General features: G+C 51.1%; 1 long non-coding RNA gene across 1 annotated transcript; it reads right to left on the bottom strand.

The window, feature by feature from the left end:
* Positions 1-9,058: 9,058 nt before the first annotated feature.
* Positions 9,059-19,636, bottom strand: LOC132648317 (uncharacterized). The gene is made up of 2 exons (XR_009586686.1): positions 17,755-19,636; positions 9,059-14,518 (listed from the first exon to the last, which is right to left on the bottom strand). It is a non-coding gene; the product is annotated as an uncharacterized LOC132648317 (long non-coding RNA).
* Between the last annotated feature and the right edge of the window lie 46 nt (positions 19,637-19,682).

Consider the following 19,682-nt stretch of genomic DNA (forward strand, 5'->3'; position numbering starts at 1 on the left):
GTGGTATTAGCATGGTGTAGTTAAGACCACAGACTCTGGGGCTAAGTTGCTCACTGGTAGAATACTTGCAAGGCTCTGGCCTTGATGCCCAGCGGCACAAATAAGGAAGAAGAAAAAAAGTAGGGTAACCAGGGTTATCAACCGGGTGAGTTAGGTGGCCTAACCGCTCTGGCGCAGCCTTCTGATCTGTCAGCCAGGAGAGATTTCAAGAGCGGGGAGGGTCAAATGAACCTGAACCTTTATGCCTTCTGCCTGTGTTCACGTGAAACTACTCAAACAACACACGGCCATATGCACGGCGGGCCGGATCCAGCTGTTACCTGAGAGCTCTTGGGGGTGGGGGGGACTCAGGCAAGGCTGGGGTGACACAGGAGGGGAACCTACAGTACGTGTGTCACCTGCTATGGCCCCCACCCAAGCTCAGGTGTGAGGTCTAGGAGTTGGGGGTCTCAGCTTCTCACCCCTCTGCTCTCCTTCTGCCCACGCCGCTCGTGGGGGATTCCCGGGCCAGCCCTGGCTGGGGCGTGCATGTTTTCTGGTGAGCCACCCTGTGCCCTGTCCCCGGGAGCTGCCTCAGCCCTGCAGGGCCCCTCAGTGACCTCGCTTAGTATCTGCAAGCTCAGCTTCGAAGCTGCACCCTGCCCGGCAGAGTGATGCCACCCCACCCTCCACCCCAGCACCCCACACCCTCTACCCCAGCATTCCTCCACCCCAGCATCCCCCCACCCTGCACCCCAGCACCCCCACCCTGCACCCCAGCACCCCCACCCTCCACCCCAGCACCCCCACCCTCCACCCCAGCACCCTCCACCCCAGCAACCCCCAACCTCCACCCCAGCACCCCCACCCTGCACCCCAGCATCCCCCCACCCTCCACCCAGCACCCCCACCCTCCACCCCAGCACCCTCCACCCCAGCAACCCCCAACCTCCACCCCAGCACCCCCCACCCTGCACCCCAACATCCCTCCACTCTAGCATTCCCCCTCCACCCCAGCACCACTCCATCCTCCACCCCAGCACCCCCACCCTCCACCCCAGCACCCCCACCCTCCACCCCAGCACCCCCACCCTGCACCCCAGCATCCCCCCACCCTCCACCCCAGCACCCTCCACCCCAACATCCCTCCACCCCAGCATCCCCCCTCCATCCTCCACCCCAGCACCCCCACCCTCCACCCCAGCACCCCTTTGTGAGACTCCCAGCCGCCCTGCCCCTCCCCAAGGTCGTGTGTGAGCAGCAGGACTCCCCTACCTCTGGCTGGGAATGAGGAGGTCTCGAGCCTGGCGGTGCAAGCTGGGAAGGGTCCAGCTGCCTCAGTGTGCTCAGGTGTGCAAACAGAGAGGCCTTCCCCGAAGGTCCGCTTGGCACTGCCGCCACCCCAGCACCCCCAGCCCAGGAGGCGGAAAGCTGCCCCTGGGGCCCCGGGCTGGGCACAGCTTTGATCTTGACCAACTTGGCTTCAGGTATCAGCCCTTGAGGGTGCCGTGACCTTGGGAGTCCTGCAAACTCCACAAGCCCCGGAGCCTGCATTCTTGGGGCCAGAGGGCACGAGAGGGGCAGAGGGGCTCGTGTTCGAAGCCGCCTCCCCCTTATCCCTGGCTCAGCCAGCTGCCTTGGGTCCCCAGACCCTGATGGAGGAGTGACAAGGAGGCCCTCAGGGCCCTTTCCTCAAGTCTGGCCCGGCAGCTGCGGAAACGCCCGTGGACTCTGAATCAGGTCAGTCCAACTTCAGCTGCTCACGGGCAACTTCCCACGTGTGAAGTTCGGACCGCTGCAGACACAGAGCGTGGCCGAGAGAGCTTCGACACTTCTGTGTTCCCCGAGGCTCACCAATCAAAGCCTTTAAAAACCACTAAAGCCCAGGAGGCAGAGGCAGGCGCATCTCCGAGTGTGAGGCCAGCCTGCTCTACAGAAAGAGCTCCAGGATAGCCAGGGCTACACAGAGAAACCCTGTCTCAGAAAACACCCCCAAAAACAAACAAAACAAAAACCTAAATCCTTCAGGTTTCCTTGATCTAGGGAGAGTTTTATTCTGAATTTTCTTCTGAATATTTCTGAAAATTTCTTCCTGAACAGAGTTCGCACAGTCATCGGGTCAGTCTCCTAGGCTGCTCGGTGTTGGTGAGGAAAAATCACAGCACAGGCAAGCAGATGTGGCGAGCATGCCTGCCATCCGAGCATTCAGGAGGGCAGACGCTCTCCTTCTCTGAGGACGGGATCTGAGGGTAGCAGGGGCTGCATGAAACTCTTAAGAACAGAAACAAACAAGAAAGGACCTGGGCCGTGTGATTTGTTGACCTGGCCAAGAAGAAACAAAACTAGCTGATCCTGCTGCCAGTCAGGACTGGCTATCCCACAAGAAAACTCCAGAGGGGACGCAGGGGCCTGCTGGAGTGCTAGCATCATTCTCAAAGAATAAGGTCAAAGCTGGGGGGTGGGGTGGGGGTGGCACATGCCTTTAGTCCCAGCACGCAGGAGGCAGAGAAGAAGGCCTGGGCCTGTGAGTTCAAGGCTAGCCTGGGCTACAGAGTGAGTTCCAGGACAGCCAGGGCTACATAGAGAGACCCTGTCTCAAAAAAAAAAAAAAAATCCTCAATATATATAACATATATTATAACACATAGTAAATAAAACACATGTATACGTCTGCTTCCAGTGTCTGGGCCCCAAGGATCAAGCTTGGGTCCTCAGGCTTTGTGGCACACGGCCATGTCACAAGCCCAGTGGTCCTAAGTGGTATTTTTATTTTATTTTTGGGAATTTTGAAAAGGTGTGTGTGTGTGTGTGTGCGCACACACACACACATGCACTTTCGTGGCTTACACAAGTACCCAGAAGCCAGCACGCTTTGGAACTGGAGCCACCACGTGGGTGCTGAGATTTGAACCTGTGTTCCTGCGCAAGAACAGCCAGTGTTCTCGGCCGCTGAGTCATTGCTCCAGCTCTCTCTAATTTCCTTCTAACTGTAAAAAGCACACTTTGTACATAGCCATGTAGCACGTTAGGTAACATCCTAAGAGCGAGCTGATACCATTTTAAGGGGGGGAGGAAAAATTTTTTTCAAGTTAGGAAACTACTTCTCGGAAACAATTCTTTTTAAAAAGATCACTTTTTCTAAGTGGGGGTCGGTGTAACAATTTTATTCAGTGACCAGTCCCGTCTAATTTCTAGCACACTAATGGTCAAGACCAGCTTCCCTCAAAGCTCTGCTTGGAGGAGAAGCTCAGCCCGGGTTTAGGGAAAGTAAAAATAGTTCCCGAGGCTTCCATATGCAAAGCGCTGACTCACAGATCCATACAGAAAAGGGAAGAGCGGGATGATGCCTGTCCTTGCCTGTCCTTTCACCTGCTTTCCAGCCTGACTTTCCTCTTTTCTTTATTTTTACTTTTGACAGGGTCTCACCTGAGGCTGAATTTGATACGTCAGCTTGGCCTCCAAGTCAGAGGTCGGCCCAGCTGTGTCTCCTGAGCGCAGGGATTGAACGCATGTGCTGCCACGCCCAGCTTCCATCCTAAAACTCAGTCTGAGCTAGTGAGAACACGCGGAAAAAATGTATTTAGCCGTGAGTTTAAGATTGAGCTGGGCATAAATAAGAGCATGCCTTTAGTCCTTGCACTCAGGAGGCAGAGGCGGAGAATCTCCGAGTTTGAGGTCAGCCTGGTCTACAGGACAAGTCTTAGGATAGCCAGGGCTACACGGAGAACTCCTGTCTCAAAAAAACAAAAAACTTGAGTCTTATATAGCAAAAGCGAACTCAAGATTCTTCCTGATTCTGTCTTAGGCTTGAGTGGGGTCCTACCTGAGGGGCCTCAGGCACACCAGGCTTTGAACCCTTCATGGGTGTCCACGCTTTGCCTTCTTCAGGATCTGCCTCTCACTGTAGTGTGAATTGTTTTGTGTTCCTGGCCCTTTAAAGGGTTCCCAGTTCCTAGTCAGCTGGCTCTTTGGGGATTCCTAGCCTTTACAGCTGCTTGACCCTATGACCTTCAGGGTGGGTTGCCTCTTGGATTTCTGGGAACAGGAGAGGAATATAAAAAGCCAGCAGAGGCTGAGAGAGACTGAGTGGGGTTAGAGAAGAGAAGGCAGTTGAGCCAGAGAAGACATTGTTAGAAGAACCTACAAAGTAGAAAGAAAGACACAGAGAGAGAAAGACAGAAAGGAAGAGAAAGAAAGAAAGAAAGAAAGAAAGAAAGAAAGAAAGAAAGAAAGAAAGAAAGGAAGGAAGAAAGGAAGAAAGGAAGAAAGGAAGAAAGGAAGAAAGAAGAAAGAAGGAAAGGACAACCTCCTCCACAGCACCAGCTATGTTTTAATGTGCCGCGTTCCAGCTGATCTGAGGCGTGTGGGCTGCCTAACCTTGCTTGACAATTTGACCTTCCGAGGAGGAGGGGGCTTCCATTGAAGAACTGCCTCCACCAGAATGCCCTGGGACCATTTCTGTGGGACGTTTTCTTAATTGATGAGTGATGTAAAAGAGCTCAACCCTTGGGCTGGAGAGATGGTTCAGCAGTTACGAGCACTGGCTACTCTTCTAAATCAGACCTGGGTTCAATCCCCAGCACCCACGCACCCACACGGCAGTTCACAACTGTCAGTGAGTCCAGTTCCAGGGGATCTGACACCCTCACACAGACATGCATGGAACACCAAATAAAAAAAAATATTTTTTAATAAAAAAAAAAAAAAAACAATGTTAAAAAAAAAAAAAAACCCAACCCAGTGTGGATGGTACCATCCCTGGGCAGGGAAGCATGGCAGTGTAAGGAAGGCATCTGAGGGCTGGGGAGATGGCTCAGAGGTTGAGAGCACTCGTGGTGAGTGCAGAGGACCCGGGTTCAGTTCCCAGCAGGTGCAGTTTCTAGTATATAAGTAGTGGCCCACAACCATCCCTACTCCAGTTCTGGGGGATCCGATGACCTCTTCTGACCTGCGCGCACACACACACACACACACACACACACACACAGACCCAAATGCAAGCAAAACACTCATGCACATGAAAAACATTGAAAGAAGATACCTGAACGCGAGCCTGGGAGCAAGCAGCACGCAGTGCTGCTCCACGGCTTCAGTGTCAAGCTCCCCTTGGTGCTGGACTACAGCCCGGGAGATGAAAGGATGCCCCTCCCCCCCATAAGCTGCCCTTGGTTGCGATGCTTATCGAAGCAGCAGAAAGAACACTGGGACATCGTAGGAGGAAGTCCAGGAAGGCAGAGGGCAAATGGCAAGAGTCACGCATAGGGAAGGAAGGTTGGATCAGCCTTCAAGAGGCACCAGCAGCCAGGGCCTGGCTTCCCATGATGTGAAGGCTTCGGGTACACACACACACACACACACACACACACACACACACAGGCACACATGTTCCCCACAGCTGTACTCCTGCTCCCACAGAGCATGAAATACCCTTGTTTCCACAGCACATCCCTGGGGCCTGAGCCATACAGCCATCTCAAAGGGGCTTATGGTCCTGGATCTGGATCGGGTCAGATGTGACAGCCAGGGGCTCATCAGAGGCAGGGAATCCTCCTGTGATTCAAGTTCAAACCCCCAGATAGACAAAACACGCCCTCCATCACTAAGCTCCACCCGGGCCTTCCTTCTTCTATCAAACAATAATTAATTTTTAAATTCTGAGCTGGGAGCGATGGTACATGCCGGTAACCCCAGCACTTAAGGTCCATCCTTGGCTATGTAGTGAGTTCAAGATTAGCCTGGGCTGCAGTGAGACCCTGTCTCAGAAAAAAAAAAAAAAAAAAAAAGCAAATACATAATAAAAAGAGAAAAAAATCATAACTGAAAACACACAAGAGTAGAGCACGGGGTCAGGTATTTAGATTCAACCCCGCAAAGCTGTGTTATCCATGTCTGGTCCACCCTGGGCTAAAGGAAAGGCACATTGTGCTGGGGGGGTGGGGGCAGAGGCAGGAAGAGCATGAGTTCAAGGCCAGCTTGTGCTATGACTTAAAAAAAAAAAAAAAAAAAAAAAAGGAGGAAAGAAAGGAAGGAAGGAGGGAAGGGGGCTGGTGAGCTGGCTCAGTGGGTAAAGGCACGTCCTGTCAACTCTGATGACCTGAGTTCAACGCCCAGGACCAACAATGGTGAAAATGGGAAAACAAACATGGCGGAGTTGTTCTCTGACCTTCACCCGCATTGCAATCTGTGCCCCCCCCACAAACATTTAAAATCACCATCATTTCACTTCGTCACAAGCGCGCACACACTTTTTCCTTCCAAGAATTAGTGTGGAAGCTGGTCATGGCAGCCTGTGTCTGTAATGGCAGCATTCTGGAGGCTGAGGCAGGAGGATTATGAGTTCTAAACCGGCCTGGGCTATGAGGCAAGACTGTTTCAAAACAAAAGGCTGGGTGCGGTGCCTCAGGCCTGCAGTGTTAGCGTTCTGGAGGCCGAGGCAGGGGGATTGCTCTAAGTTCAAGGCCGACCTGAGCTAGTAGGAAACCCTGTCTCAAGAAAAGAGGAAGGGGGGGTGCTGAGGAGACCGCTCCGTGGGGCAAGTGCTCGCTGCACTAAGGTGAGGCTCCGGGTTCGATACCCGACCTCACCTCAGAGAAGACCCCTGCGGTCGGCTCCAGGCCTCCACGTGCACACACGTCCTCACAAGCGCACACACCCGCGCCAGAAGTGAGCTTTGGGGCTGAGCCTCTCCCTAAGGCCCCTGCTCTCGGTGCCAGCCGCTCCTGACATTCCCGCAGGCCCCGGCCCCTCCCCTGGCCGCGTTCCTGCTCCATCTGTTCAGCCCTATCGAGGTATTTGCTCGCTACGGATTCCTTCGATGAGAGATGCAGTTTAAACAAGTAAGAGCCGCGCCGAGGAAGCGGCCTCTTTTCAGCTTGCCCTCCCCGCCCCTCCCCGGCCCCTTTCCTAGCCTCCAGCCAAGACCGGGACGGGCGGAGCGCAGACTCCGTGGCCCCCGGCGCTGGCCGGAGTGCTGCTGCCATTGTGTTTATAATATCACTCTGCGTGTGGGTTCTTCGCCTGCCCGCGTGTCCGCGCACCGCGTGGCTGGGCGCCCGAGGGCCTTGGAGACCACGGAGGGCGGGGACGTCAGCTCCCGTTGAGACGGACGCTAACCGACTGGCCTGAGCTGCTCTGCGGGCGCCCGGAATCGAACCCGCGCCCTCGGAAACGACGGCCGGCGCTCTTCACGGATGCGGCTGCTCACAGCTGCCCCACCCGTCCCCTGGTCCTCCGTGGCGCAGAGGCTCTGCAGGCCCCCGCCACGCTCGCCTGATGACCCCGCCGCGCGGGGGTTACGAGGCCAGCGAGCCACCCTGTGGGACGGCGAAGAGCTCGCGGAGCGCCCCCTGGCGGCTGCGGGTCCCCGCGGAGCTCACGGCCCGCTCTGCTCCGCCCACCAGCCCGGCCCCGCCCGCCAGCCCGGCTCCACCCACCAGCCCGGCCCCGCCCGCCAGCGCGGCTCCGCCCACCAGCCCGACCCCGCCCGCCAGCCCGGCTCCGCCCACCAGCCCGGCCCCACCCATCAGCCCGGCCCCGCCCGCCAGCGCGGCTCCGCCCACCAGCCCGGCCCCGCCCGCCAGCCCAGCCCCGCCCGCCAGCGCGGCTCCGCCCACCAGCCCGGCCCCGCCCGCCAGCCCGGCTCCGGAGCGACTGAGGCTGTTAACCTCAGTGGAGCCAGCCTGACCGCCTGCAGCGGAGCCCCGCATGGCGGGCAGGACTGGGGATGGGGGGTGGGAGATGGGGGGCGCGGCGGGGCAGGCACGAGAGGCGGCAGGCCACCCGGGCAGGGGAAGCGAGGTGGCGGCTGCGGAGGCAGCATTGGCGGCAGGCGGCGGGGTGGAACTTTATCTGCTGGGTCAAAGGCAGAAGTCCTTAGATTGAGGTTTTATGGTTAGGAGGAGTTTAGTAGGAGAACAGGAGGAACAGAGAGGAGGTTTAGAGCGAAGGAGAGAGAAAGCTTCAATATAAGGAACCTCCTTCCGTTTATCAGAATGGTTAAGAAGATCCCATAAATAGTGGGATTTAACGTGCCATTAATCCGCCAATTTGGACCCTTACCTAAAGAGTATGTAGGCCAGGTTCTATTACAGAGGCGTATGAGTTTGGAAGTTTTTAACTGGGATTGTAAACTCAGAGTCTTAAAGTTTTCTAGAAGACATCCCAGTGGAGAAGCTGAGGGAATAGACAGCGTAGTCTGGGCGTTCCCCATCGGGAGGCGAGAGAGACGTGGCCTTTAATGGCGTCCCAGAAAAAGGTGAGTCTCTAACAGGAGGGGTCCTTCTAATCCAATATCTCGTCAGATTTTGGCCAGGGACCGGGGCACAGAAGCCGAGAGAACACGGTTCTGCCTAGCTAGGGCTTTCTGCAAGAGCAGGTAGAGAGGAACTGCGTGTAGAAAGCTCTCCCAGGGGAAACTGAGGCCCTAATAGAGGTGGGGTGTAGCAATAGGGATCAACCGCAGTCAGTAAAGAGCGTGGTTGGGGATTCCGCCGCTTCAAAGAGCAGTGGGGAGGTGCCGGACTCTCATCCGTCACTCTCCCCTTGCCCAGAGAAACGTTTATGCTGACCAAAAGGGAAACTCACCAATCCAGCCAGTGCTGGATGCCTCCGTAGCAATCTGGCAGCCGGAAAGTGGAGATCTCGGGCGGATTTGGAGAAAAATAGGTCTCCAGAAGCCCCGGCGGGGTGCCGGCACTCCCCGCCCGGTGTGTCCACTGGAGGGGACCTATCCCGGCCAAAACGCACCAATGTTAGGAAATGTGTGCCTGTGCGCTTGTGCAGGTTACACGGCGGGTTCACAAATCACACCACGAGATCGGTTCCACGTGGGAGGTTTATTAGGGGAAGGGGGTTGCAGAGAGATGAGGCGGAAGAGAAAGAGAAAGAGGGAGAGAGAGAGCAAGAGAGAAAGGGGGGGCTCCAGAAGTTCTCTTATAGGGTGACCCAGGGCATGCGCAGGTAGTTCCAGGTGGTCAGCAGGTGGTCTGGGTGTCTGCCGGGGCCCGCCGGGCAGAGTCGCACGGTTCTTGAGTCGGGAATGAGGATTAAAATTAATAAAATAAACACACAGCACACAGGAAACTTTTTAAAGGTCCAGACTCGACAGCCACAGCAAAAGGCAGACTGCTGCAGCAAGCAGTGCCAGCAGCCAGTCTCAAGACTCTGCCTGCCTCCTCTGCCTCCAGCCTTCTGACCACTTTATTATTTGAGTACTTTTTGCCAGTAAAGCATCTCAGAACAATAGGTTAATTTGCACAAGGAGCCTGAGGAAGAGGTGTGACCCTCACAAGCTATCCCACCTATTATCACAAACAAAAGGAGATGGACTTGCAAGTTCTCCTCTGCCATTAGTAAAGGCCTGCTAAAAGCCATCTCTCTGCCGAGATTTAAATATCAAAGCAAGCCGCTGAGTCACGGCTCCCAACATGTCCCCCTTTTTTATATTTTTAAAATTGGCCATAACTTAATAGTTATGGAGCAGAAGATTGTGCCTGTCTTAGGTTGTTTCTCTCGAAAGGTATATATTTTTTATTCATATCCCCATTTTTGGGTCAATATTTGTACATGAATTTTCATACACCCCAGAGAAAACTTACCCGTCTTTGACTACCAACCTCTGCTAGGGTGGACACTGTGATATGATCTTGTGCAGATCAGCTCAGCTTTGACACACCAAAAGGCCTTCAGGCAGATTTTAGTTATCACTGATAGGAGCATGTCTCCTAACACAAGCCAAGTCCAAAGTAACACTCCAAAAGTGACTAGCAGGTGACTCCCTGTGTAAATTACCAAGTCTGAGAAACATTTAGAGGAACCATAGTAAAAGGCTGTCGAGCAAACAGAACCATTTGAAAGCTTACCATCTCAAAGCAGCAAAACAAAAGGAGAATTTACATAGGCAGTTACAGGCCCCCCCAAGAGTTCCTGAAGCAAGTCTGTTTTGCTCTGCTGAAAACCAGAGCCAGATTAAAGTTTCACAGTTAGTTCTCTTTTGATTTTGTTGAGGTTTGTCCTTATTAACAAAACAGTCAAGTCCAGTTTATTATATAAGAGGTTTCTCTGTATGACGTCTTCTCCCAGGAGCAGAATGAAGCAAGAGCGGGGTCAGGAGCTCAGGTATAATGCAGCTTTTCAGTCTAGGTCAGGGCAGAGTTTATGGTTGTCTGCCGCGGGAACAACTTCTTTCTGGGGAACAACTGCAAACCTTACCAGCCTCTCTGGGATCCACCTGGCTCCCTCTGCGTCCTGTGGAAAAACACAAACATGCCCTCTTCCCCATATTAATACAGGGTCGGGGCCCTGCCATAATCCAGTAATTGGATCTTTCCATTTTACTTGGGCAAAATTATCTTTGGTATTAGGATGCCACAATCGATCAGCCGCAGAACAGCTTTGTGTATCCACATTCAAAAAATTTAAAGAGAGCATGATTAATATTTGGAGATATGACTCCCCCCCTTTTTTATTTTTTGCAATTGGTTCTTAAGAGATCCATGGGCTCGTTTTATAATATTTTGGCCCTGGAAATTACATGGAATCCCCGTTTTATGACTTATGTTAATGGAAGTTATACCAATTGCAGCAAAACACTTTAAGCAATGACTTATAACATGTTTGATGGCTTTCCCTGTTAAGGGAGTTGCCATGATAAATCCTGAAAAAGTGTCAATTGTTACATGAACATATTTTAGTTTCCCAAATTCTGAGACATGAGTTACATCCATTTGCCACAAATGATTGGGAGTCAAACCTCTAGGATTGACAGCATAATGAGGTACATTAAAATGTTCAGGGCAAGGGGAACATGATCTTACAAATTTGTCTAGTGGCTTCTCTGGTAATATTAAATTGTTTTTTGTTGTTTTTTTTAAGCTCTTGCTATTTTGATGATGTAATGTATGAGAATTTTGAGCCAATTCTTGTTGAGTTAATCCAACCAAACGTGTGGCTAGATCTGCTAAATCATTTCCTAAAGTTAAAGGTCCAGGAAGCCCTGAATGAGCTCTAATATGCCCTATGTAACAAGGCTGCACATGGCTCCAAATACTTTGTTGAATCTCTCTAAATAGATCTTGTATTTGTTTATTAGCTGTATTAACATATGTTACAGTCTCTAGGACTTGTAAAGCTTTAGCTATATAATGGCTATCAGTATACAAGTTGAAAGAGGTAGAAGCCAAATTTTTAAAGACTGCAGCAACAGCTCGTAATTCTACAACTTGAGCTGAGGTTGGCAATGTTTGCAAAACAAAAGTTTGTCCCTCTAGTACATAAGCAGCTTTTCCATTTGAAGATCCATCAGTGAATATTGTTGAGGTAATGGCTTTTGTTTAATTATTTTAGGAAATACAAAAGTGTGCTCACTGGCAAATTGAAGTAATTTATCTTTTGGATAATGATTATCAATACGTCTTAAATAATGAGCAAAAGCTATCGCCCAACAATCTACATTTTGAAATCACCAATCTACTTGCTGTTTGGTAAAAGGGACTCCAATTAAGGAGGGCTCTCTACCAAAATATTTACGAGATTTTGTGCGAGCCATTTTAACTAAACTAGCCACTGCTTCATAATATGGTGTCAGAACTTGAACAGAAGACACAGGCAGGTGCAACCATAATAATAGTCCTTCTTGCCACATTACAGCAGTTGGAGTATGAACAGTAGCCAAAATATATTCACCCCATTCTTTTGAATAATCAATATATTGAACATGCTGCTTTTCAATAGCTAATTCTATCTTTTGCAAAGCATCACGAGCTTCTTTGGTAAGTTCCCTTTTTGACAAAGGATTAGCCTCTCCTTTGAAAATGTCAAAAAGTGGTTTTAGTTCTCCTGTTGTTAATTTTAAATAGGGTCTTAGCCAATTTACACTGTAACAAACAAAGCCCAGTTGGTTATTTTAGTTGATGTTTCAATAAATTGGCGGACCCTTACCAGAAAGAGCTGACAAATACCTTTCAGCCAGAGAGCTTTGAATTTTAGCTGTTATTAACCTAATTATTTGGATGAGTACTATTGTCTGTAATGTAGTACCCCAATCCTTGGCCTTTTCCCCCATTTTCTCCTTTCTTTCTAACAGGTCTCAAGTCTGCTTGGCAAGCACTGTTAGCATTCTCATAAGCCAATTGTTTCACTAATAACAATCCAGACTTTTCATCACTTATAAGTCTGTTTGCTGCTTGCATTAATCTTGCCACAAAATCTTGAAATAACTCATCAGGTCCCTGACAGATTTTAGACAAATCCTCCACCTGTCTACCTGCTTGTGGAAGCTTATTCCAGGCCCTCCGGGCAGCAGTATTGACCTGAGCATAAACAGCCACATCAAAATCCAATTGCTGTCCTATTTCCCTGTAGATTCCTTCTCCAGCAAGCATGTAATAAGTTATAGGAATTTGCTGAGCTTGATTAAGTTTAGCTGTAGCTTGACAATGCTCTGCAAAATCTGACTTCCATAATAAATTATCTCCTCCTGATAATTTATAATTGCTAACTGTTTCCAGTCCCCTGGGCAAAGAGCCTCAGTAGACATGGATTCCAGCAGAGACAGGGTGAAAGGTGCTGTAGGTCCATATTGGGAGCATGCAGATTTTAGTTCTCTTATCTGTTTAAAAGGTATAGGAGCATGGACTCTCACCATATTACCATGTCCATCGGGTTGCTCCAGAACTGGAAAACTATAAAACTCAGATACGTCTTCTCCATTCTGCCTGGCTTCTTGTAAAGAAGCCTGTAAAGCAGATACAGATGTTCCTACAGTGGACAAAAGGAAAGGTCCCCTTGCCTTCTGGGCCATTGAAACTGTAGCATTCCCAGGAGGAGGGCCTAAGCCTTCATCCAATGATGGGATTGGAGTATGAGATTGAGTCTCATTTTCCTTAGTAATTAATTCTCTAATTTTTCTGTTTATTTCCTCCAAACCATACTCCAGTCTTTTATAATTTCTTTTTGCCAAGGCTTATGCTTTTTAACATGCATAGCCTGAATTGGAGGGTATCTCTCAGAATAGTACTGATCTTGTTCTTCCTCCAACTCTGCAACCTCATTAGGTTGCAAGTCTTCCTCAAAGTCTCCTTCTGGCAAGAAATTATTGTCATCAGAAGGGCAATACAACTCCTCTGTAGGAGCTGATGGTATAATATAATTTTCTCTTGAAGCCTGTCATCTTTCTAACCTCCTTCTCTCTGAGCCTGAAAGTTTAGCTTTCTCAGTTTCCTGCTGCTTGTACAGACTACCTTTAATTAAGTTCCACAAAGAAAACACTAGGCTAATACCTTGTCCCATTTTTATTCTGGGATTTACTCACTGCACCCCTTCTACTTAATGCGAGCTCGCGAACCAAACACAGCGGTGTCCTTCACTGAATCCCTGTATCTCAAGTCCCACGTCCGGGCGCCAATCTGCCGGAGCCAGCCGGGCAGAGTCGCACGGTTCTTGAGTTGGGAGTGAGGATTAAAATTAATAAAATAAACACACAGCACACAGGAAACTTTTTAAAGGTCCAGACTCGACAGCCACAGCAAAAGGCAGACTGCTGCAGCAAGCAGTGCCAGCAGCCAGTCTCAAGACTCTGCCTCCTCCTCTGCCTCCAGCCTTCTGACCACTTTATTTTTTGAGTAGTTACTTTTTGCCAGCAAAACATCTCAGAACAATAGGTTAATTTGCACAAGGAGCCTGAGGAAGAGGTGTGACCCTCACAAGCTATCCCACCTGTTATCACAAACAAAAGGAGATGGACTTGCAAGTTCTCCTCTGCCATTAGTAAAGGCCTCCTAAAAGCCATCTCTCTGCCGAGATTTAAATATCAAAGCAGGCCGCTGAGTCACGGCTCCAGACAGGTGTCTTCACAAATGCCTGATAACCGGTTTGTCAGGTCCCTTGGGGCTGGCCGTAGAGGTGCCTGCTTACTGATCCCAACACTCCTCATGTCGGATGTTGACTTTTCAAACCCTGCCATCGGGGGAGGCAGCCCTGTCCATGAATCTTTGTAAAAGGCTGCCTCAGTGAACTGCTTGCTTTAACTAATCTGGCCACTATGACTTGGGCCAGGGGGTTTTCTCCTCACACCTGTAGGATTACCCAATGCCCTCGCCCTACAAAGACCCCCCTCACAATCTGCCCCTCCCACGTTGTACAAACTGCAGTTTTGTTTCCTTTCTCTGTGGCTTAGCCTCCTGGGTCATACAGGTGACTCCTGCCCTTCACGCTGCTTTCACTGGTCTGGCTTCCGAGAGCCCTGAATGTTCCAGCGTTTTACACACTTGTGGGGCTTTGTGCTCAGGATTGGTCGCGGGGTGCTGAGCGCATTCTCTACCACTTGTCGAAACCTGCTTCAACTCTCTGGCCCCTCTGTGGAGACCTACTTCAGTTCTCGGCATAGCTGTGGCTCCTCTGTTAGCACCTGCTTTCGCCCTTAGCGTATCAGACGCCATTTTGCCCCCAAGTCTCCGTTTTGATCATAAGGTGAAATTAAGTTCAAGTTCTCAAGCCTGCTGCCGGAGACCAGGATACGATTCAGTAGCTCAACACTTGCTGCCTAGAATAAAGCAACAGGCGATAAACGCACTGAGAGACCAAAAGATAAGCAGCGATTGTTAACGCTATGTAGAGTAGGCGCGGTATAGCAGTAAGTTCCCTGAGGGGAGAGCTACCTCGCTGCATTCTTTCCCGCCTTCCCGGTGCCGGGTGGGTATGTGACTCTGCTCACAATCTGCCTTCCCGCCTTCCCTGTTCTGGGTACGTGACTTAACTACGGCTTTGTTCAAACCACCCAATCAGAGCCCTGTAACTGCTTCTCGCTTCTGTAACCGCGCCTCCTGCTCCCGAGCCCTATAAAAACCCGTCACCCCAACCGAGAGGCGCGCAAGTCCTCCGATAGGCTTGGTCGCCCCGGGTACCCGTGTATCAAAATAAACCTCTTGCGGCTTGCATCCGAAGGCTGGTCTCGCTGTTCCTTGGGAAGCGGGGTCTCCCCGTCTAGATAGGCTCTTGGGAGTCTTTCACGCACATTCTGCCGGAGTTACATCCTGTGTCCCCCAAAAGCCCCCCAAAGCTCCCCTACCCCAAATCCCAGCCAATCAGCTTAAAGCGCTTTGTCTAGCTACCAAGATAAAACACAGTTCACTGAGATCAAAATCGACTGTGTTTAGCCAGTCAAAATGATATAATGCTGCTCCCCACCCCCCACCCCCATTTCCTACACCTGGCTGTCACCTGGTTACGGTTTTTTGTACAAAAACCTGCCTTAGAAACAGACCCGAGTCATAGTCTGGCTCCTGAGTCCAGATTACGGCCCTGACCGTTCAGTCTTTGTTCAGCGTTCAATAAACTTCCGTCAGTCTGAGTCGGAGTGGCCGGTGGGCGGCTCTTCCTGAACCCATACCACCCTGACCCCAAGTCGGTCTTTGCTTGCTGGCTCACTCTGTAGCCCAGGCTGGCCTCAAACTCACGGGGATCTTCTTCAGTGTCCCCAGAGCTGGGATGACTGACTGGTGTGCGGTGCCACAACTCAGCTCCCAGGTCGGTCTTTTTCTCCACCCCTGAGCGGTAGCCCAGTGCACAGCAGGACTGCAGAGACATGTGGCATTTGGACTCTTTCTCACAGTTTGAAGCAGTTTTGGCTAGTTTTGTGTCAACCTGACACAAACTGTAGTCGCAAGCGAGGAGGGAGCCTCAACTGAGAAAAATGCCTCCATAACATTGGGCTGTGGGCAGGCCTACAGGGATGTATTTTTTTTCAAGACAGGCTTTCTCTGCGTCGCCTTGGCTGTCCTGGACCTGCTTTGTAGACCAGGCTGGCCTCAAACTCCACAGCTATTTGCCTATCTCTGCCTCCCAAGTGCTGGGATTACAGGCCTGTGCCACTGCACCTGGCTTAGGGGTATTTTCTCAATTAGAGATTGGTTGGAGCAGGTCCAGCCCACTGTGGGTGGGGCCATCCCTGGGCTGGTGGTCTCGGTTCTATAGGAAAGCAGGCCGAAGAAGGGTGGGCAAGTAGCCAGCAAGCAGCACCCTCCATGGCCTCTGCCTCAGCTCCTGCCTCCAGCTCCTGCCCTGCTTGAGTTCCTGTCCTGACTTCCTTCAGTGATGGACAGTGCCGTGGAGGTGTCAGCTGAATGAACCCCTCCCCCCCAAGTTGCTTTTGGCCATGGTGTTTCATCCCAGCAAGAGTAATCCTAACTAAGACAACGTGGGAAGGTTTCTGCGTAAACACAAATGTTCATTTCTCTGGCCCAGACATGTAGGTCTCAGATGTCCGGGCCACACACACATGCCCATTTCAGTGTGTAAGAAGCTCAGTTTTCCCAAGTGGCCGAACTGATACACAACCTACCAGCAGCGTGTCAGTTTACTTTTTTTTCTAGGCTTGCTTTCACTAGTATCTCTATATTTTGGGGCCCGGAGAGAGGGCTCAGCAGGTAAGAGCATTGGCTCTTCTTACAGAGGATTCGATCCCCAGATTGGCGATCAAACTGCCAGAAACCCCAGTCCCATGGGATCCAAGGCCTCCCTTTGGCTCCAAGGGCAGGAGGCACATAAGGCAAAATTTCCATGCACACAAAACAAAAACATAATAAAAAAAATATCAAAAAATTAACACCTCCACAGCCAAGTGTGGTACATGCCTACAGTCCTAGTGCAAATGAGGCAGAGGCAGGGGGGTCAGGAAGTCATGGTCATCCTTAGTTACAAAGGGAGTTTCTGTTCCCGAGACCCTGTCTCTAAGGTGGTGAGAGATCCAGGAAGTGCCTAAACTGACTGCCAGCCTGCACACACACACACACACACACACACACGAACATACGATGCACGCATTGGTCTTGAGTTCTGGGAGTCACACAGGGGCATGAGATTGGCTGGGCTGAGAGCCAGTGAGGGCTGCATCCACTCAGCCTTGGTGGGTCTGTCATGAGTGCTTGTGAGCAGGGGGTGATGGTGAGCTAGGGTGCTGAAGAAGGCCAGCCAGCGGCCTCTGCAGGCCCAGTCCCCAGGACCACACTGAACTAGGACCGCGTCCTCTCCAGCCCATCTCCATCTCATGGCTTCCGCTGCTTCCCAACCTCTAACTAATTTTCTAAACTGACAACATCCCCCCTTGTGGACCACTGAGCCGCACCCCAGATCCTGACTCTGTTTGGTGGCTCTAACATTCGCAGTGGCATCATGCCCTGTGTGTCCCCGTAAGAATACTTGCCACTGGGCTCGGGGTGTACTCAAAGCATGTGGATCCCCTTAGTCAAAGTTTCTGAAAGGGGTTAGTGGGAGTGAGTATGGTGCAAAAACACACTGGCTGGGGGCTGGAGAGATGCTTCAGCTGTTAAGAGCGCCGGCTGCTCTTCCAGAGAACCCCGGTCCCATTCTCAGCACCTTCATGGCAGCTCATAACCATCTGTAATTCCAGTTCTGGAGTCACAGACATATATGCAGGCAAAACACTCACATACATACACACACACACACACAAAGGCAGAGTCTTTAAAAGGCATTGTATGATAGGAGGCAGAAGCAGGTGGATCTCTGAATACGAGGCAAATCTGGTCCACAGAGTGAGTTCCAGGACAGCCAGGGCTACACAGAGAATCCCTGTCTCAAAAACAAACAAACAGAAAAAAAAAAAACAAAACATGGTATGCATAGATGAAATTCTTAGGCTGATTAAAAACATATTTTATAGATTTCTTAAATATTTCTGTGAAGCCCCTCTTCCTGAGTCACTGTGCATAGGTTCCAGGTTAGAGTGTGTGGAATCCCAGCCCTTCTGAAGCCTCCTACCTTTGGGGAAATCTCGAGTTCCGTCTGGGTAGGGCCACCGTCCGCCCTCAGCAAGAGGGGTGCCCAGCCATCTGCGTCCACAGAGAGGCAACCTTGCCAGATGTCCGCCTACCTAGTAAGTGCTGTCTCCCACTTCAGTGGTCCAAATCAAACCTCCATACTTTAGTGAGGTCTCCTGTAACCAAGGCTGGCCTTGAACATGGAGCAATCCTCCTACCTCTGCTGTGGTTAAGGTATGAGTAGCCATGCCCCACTTAAAGTCCGGTTGTTTTCACTTTTTTCCTTTTCTTTCTTTCCTTTTTTCTTGTTGTTGGTTGGTTGTGTAAGAAGGAGCCAAACTGAAGCCATTTTGAATAAAACTTCCATTCTGAAGAGGGGTCAACTAAAGTCTAACACCCCAACCCACCTCCCTGGTGACTGACATCCCACTTGCCAGAAAGAGACGGGCCTGTGAACTAGCTTCCTGGTTGGCAGGCCGAGTCACAAATGCCCGGCAAATGGCCCCAATGCCAGGCAAGTGGCCCCACCACAGTTCAGTAACCAACCAATGGGACCAGGGTCAGTGGATCACAAAGACAGGCTCTCTTTTTTAATGCTTTTCCAAGACAGGGTTTCTCTGTGTAATCTTGGCTGTCCTGGACTCCCTTTATAGACCGGGCTGGCCTTGAACTCACAACACTCTCCTGCCTCAGCCTCCCTGAGTGCTGGGATCATAGGTGTGTGCCACCACGTCCAGCTTGAAAGATTTGTTCTTAAGGAAGTCTCCTATCTGTAAATCCTTATTGCTGGGAAAACTTAACTATAATTTGGCACAGATGCTTGTGGATTTCCGGCTTAAAATTCTTTGTAGCATCCTGACTCAGGGTTTAGGTTCCACTTCTGAGTCTGTTCTGCGGCCCTGCTCCATCAGTAGTTGCCCGAGTCCAGTGCGTTTTTGTCATCGTCTTACGAATGTTGGAATATGCAGCGAGCTCCTGAATCTGCTCTGGTCCTTCCCTGGTCAGTTTGTGCTGCCTGGTTCAATGAAGATCTTGATTTGCTGGGCGCTTGCTTGCTTGCATTGTTTTGGATTTTTGGACTCCAACAATTGATTGGATTTATTTTGAGACAGGGTCTCACTATGTAGCTCTGGCTGTCCTGGAACTCACTCTGGAGACCGGGCTGGCCTCATAGAGCTCTGCCTGCCCCTGCCTCCAGAGTGCTGGGATTAAAGGCGAGCACCACCACCGACTTTAAAGCCCACCATGCCATTAACGCCCAGTTTTGAAATATGTCTATGATTTCTGCGCGAATGATGCGTGCCTCTGGGTGAGCATACCTAGGGGTGAGGTCAGTCCTCGCCTTCCGGCTGTTTGAGGCAGGCATCTTGTAAGCTGCTTCATAAGCCAGTCTGGATGGCTTGCAAACTGCTGCAGTCCCGTTTCCACCTTCCATCTTGGTTTTCCCGGGGTCTGGGGATTTGCGCTTAGGCCCTAAAGCATGCATGGCAAGCTTCTCCTTGAACGCCTGATCCTCCTGTCTCCACTTTCCTGAGTGCAGAGATTACAGGTGTGAGCCACCACACCCAGCAGGGAAAAAAAAAAAAAAGTTTTTAAAGGAGATCTGCAGCAAAAATAGAAACTAGAAGAGAGAGGCGGAGAGGCGCAAGCGCTGTTGCGGCTTGGGAAGGCTGGAGGGGATGCATTTCGCTGTTCTTCATAGTTCCGGGGATTCTCGCGCTAGCTGAGCTTCACGGTCCTTGCAGTCAGGACCATCTCTAGCCTCCACCCTGGCCTTGGCAGTCTTCCGGCTGGAAAACGGAGCAGAAACCCTAGCCGAAACCTGCAGCCTCCGAGTGGAGCGGCGGGGTGGTGCTGCCGGTGGGAGGTGAGGCCGCCGGCCCCGCCCCGCAAGCCCCGCCCCTCGCCGGCTCCGCCCCTCCAGGCTCT

The sequence above is a fragment of the Meriones unguiculatus genome, chromosome 16 (assembly GCF_030254825.1).
Source record: "Meriones unguiculatus strain TT.TT164.6M chromosome 16, Bangor_MerUng_6.1, whole genome shotgun sequence".
NCBI lineage: Eukaryota > Metazoa > Chordata > Mammalia > Rodentia > Muridae > Meriones > Meriones unguiculatus.